The 2500-nt window shown below is 46.7% G+C and overlaps 5 non-coding genes and 3 pseudogenes across 5 annotated transcripts; all 8 read left to right on the forward strand.

Annotated features, from left to right (window-relative positions):
• Positions 1 to 160: 160 nt before the first annotated feature.
• LOC146231323 (5S ribosomal RNA) lies at positions 161 to 279 on the forward strand. The gene has a single exon (XR_014745434.1). It is a non-coding gene; the product is annotated as a 5S ribosomal RNA (ribosomal RNA).
• Positions 280 to 453: 174 nt separating this feature from the next.
• On the forward strand, positions 454 to 572 carry LOC146231324 (5S ribosomal RNA). Its single transcript, XR_014746104.1, has one exon. It is a non-coding gene; the product is annotated as a 5S ribosomal RNA (ribosomal RNA).
• Positions 573 to 744: 172 nt separating this feature from the next.
• On the forward strand, positions 745 to 863 carry LOC146231325 (5S ribosomal RNA; annotated as a pseudogene).
• Positions 864 to 1041: 178 nt separating this feature from the next.
• LOC146231326 (5S ribosomal RNA) lies at positions 1042 to 1160 on the forward strand. Its single transcript, XR_014744050.1, has one exon. It is a non-coding gene; the product is annotated as a 5S ribosomal RNA (ribosomal RNA).
• A 188-nt stretch (positions 1161 to 1348) lies between these two features.
• LOC146231327 (5S ribosomal RNA) lies at positions 1349 to 1467 on the forward strand (annotated as a pseudogene).
• Positions 1468 to 1645: 178 nt separating this feature from the next.
• On the forward strand, positions 1646 to 1764 carry LOC146231328 (5S ribosomal RNA; annotated as a pseudogene).
• Positions 1765 to 1940: 176 nt separating this feature from the next.
• Positions 1941 to 2059, forward strand: LOC146231329 (5S ribosomal RNA). Its single transcript, XR_014744051.1, has one exon. It is a non-coding gene; the product is annotated as a 5S ribosomal RNA (ribosomal RNA).
• Positions 2060 to 2247: 188 nt separating this feature from the next.
• Positions 2248 to 2366, forward strand: LOC146231330 (5S ribosomal RNA). Its single transcript, XR_014744052.1, has one exon. It is a non-coding gene; the product is annotated as a 5S ribosomal RNA (ribosomal RNA).
• Positions 2367 to 2500: the final 134 nt, after the last annotated feature.

The raw sequence follows: 2500 nt of genomic DNA on the forward strand, positions 1-2500 counted from the left end.
TAGAAACTGACATCTTGCAATATGCACAAGTAGTCCTTCATAAAAGGGGCTGGAAGCTGTTTTCATTTTGACACGAGAGAGAGAGAGAGAGAGAGACCACCTTGCATTGTCAATTGCTAAATCTGTATATGGATAAGTAGCCTATGGTTGTCAACTTATTTCGTACGGCCATACCAGCCTGGCAACGCCCGATCACGTCTGATCTCGGAAGATAAGCAGGGTCGGGCCTGGTTAGTACTTGGATGGGAGACCGCCTGGGAATACCAGGTGCTGTATGCTCTTTTGCTCATTCACTTAGAAACTGACATCTTGCAATATGCACAAGTAGTCCTTCATGAAAGGGGCTGGAAGCTGTTTTCATTTTGACACGAGAGAGAGAGAGAGAGAGACTACCTTGCATTGTCAATTGCTAAATCTGTATATGGATAAGTAGCCTATGGTTGTCAACTTATTTCGTACGGCCATACCAGCCTGGCAACGCCCGATCTTGTCTGATCTCGGAAGCTAAGCAGGGTCGGGCCTGGTTAGTACTTGGATGGGAGACCGCCTGGGAATACCAGGTGCTGTATGCTCTTTTGCTCATTCACTTAGAAACTGAAATCTTGCAATATGCACAAGTAGTCCTTCATGAAAGGGGCTGGAAGCTGTTTTCATTTTGACACGAGAGAGAGAGAGAGAGACCACCTTGCATTGTCAATTGCTAAATCTGTATATGGATAAGTAGCCTATGGTTGTCAACTTATTTCGTACGGCCATACCAGCCTGGCAACGCCCAATCTCGTCTGATCTCGGAAGCTAAGCAGGGTCGGGCCTGGTTAGTACTTGGATGGGAGACCGCCTGGGAATACCAGGTGCTGTATGCTCTTTTGCTCATTCACTTAGAAACTGACATCTTGCAATATGCACAAGTAGTCCTTCATGAAAGGGGCTGGAAGCTGTTTTAATTTTGACACGAGAGAGAGAGAGAGAGAGAGAGACTACCTTGCATTGTCAATTGCTAAATCTGTATATGGATAAGTAGCCTATGGTTGTCAACTTATTTCGTACGGCCATACCAGCCTGGCAACGCCCGATCTCGTCTGATCTCGGAAGCTAAGCAGGGTCGGGCCTGGTTAGTACTTGGATGGGAGACCGCCTGGGAATACCAGGTGCTGTATGCTCTTTTGCTCATTCACTTAGAAACTGACATCTTGCAATATGCACAAGTAGTCCTTCATGAAAGGGGCTGGAAGCTGTTTTCATTTTGACACGAGAGAGAGAGAGAGAGAGAGAGAGAGAGAGAGACTACCTTGCATTGTCAATTGCTAAATCTGTATATGGATAAGTAGCCTATGGTTGTCAACTTATTTCGTACGGCCATACCAGCCTGGCAACGCCCGATCTCGTCTGATCTCGGAAGCTAAGCAGGGTCGGGCCTGGTTAGTACTTGGATGGGAGACAGCCTGGGAATACCAGGTGCTGTATGCTCTTTTGCTCATTCACTTAGAAACTGAAATCTTGCAATATGCACAAGTAGTCCTTCATGAAAGGGGCTGGAAGCTGTTTTCATTTTGACACGAGAGAGAGAGAGAGAGAGAGAGACCACCTTGCATTGTCAATTGCTAAATCTGTATATGGATAAGTAGCCTATGGTTGTCAACTTATTTCGTACGGCCATACCAGCCTGGCAATGCCCAATCTCGTCTGATCTCGGAAGCTAAGCAGGGTCGGGCCTGGTTAGTACTTGGATGGGAGACCGCCTGGGAATACCAGGTGCTGTATGCTCTTTTGCTCATTCACTTAGAAACTGACATCTTGCAATATGCACAAGTAGTCCTTCATGAAAGGGGCTGGAAGCTGTTTTCATTTTGACACGAGAGAGAGAGAGAGAGAGAGACTACCTTGCATTGTCAATTGCTAAATCTGTATATGGATAAGTAGCCTATGGTTGTCAACTTATTTCGTACGGCCATACCAGCCTGGCAACGCCCGATCTCGTCTGATCTCGGAAGCTAAGCAGGGTCGGGCCTGGTTAGTACTTGGATGGGAGACCGCCTGGGAATACCAGGTGCTGTATGCTCTTTTGCTCATTCACTTAGAAACTGACATCTTGCAATATGCACAAGTAGTCCTTCATGAAAGGGGCTGGAAGCTGTTTTCATTTTGACACGAGAGAGAGAGAGAGAGAGAGAGAGAGAGAGAGACTACCTTGCATTGTCAATTGCTAAATCTGTATATGGATAAGTAGCCTATGGTTGTCAACTTATTTCGTACGGCCATACCAGCCTGGCAACGCCCGATCTCGTCTGATCTCGGAAGCTAAGCAGGGTCGGGCCTGGTTAGTACTTGGATGGGAGACCGCCTGGGAATACCAGGTGCTGTATGCTCTTTTGCTCATTCACTTAGAAACTGAAATCTTGCAATATGCACAAGTAGTCCTTCATGAAAGGGGCTGGAAGCTGTTTTCATTTTGACACGAGAGAGAGAGAGAGAGAGAGAGACCACCCTGCATTGTCAATTG

This window comes from Hypomesus nipponensis, chromosome 24, assembly GCF_054491055.1.
Source record: "Hypomesus nipponensis isolate SF chromosome 24, ASM5449105v1, whole genome shotgun sequence".
NCBI lineage: Eukaryota > Metazoa > Chordata > Actinopteri > Osmeriformes > Osmeridae > Hypomesus > Hypomesus nipponensis.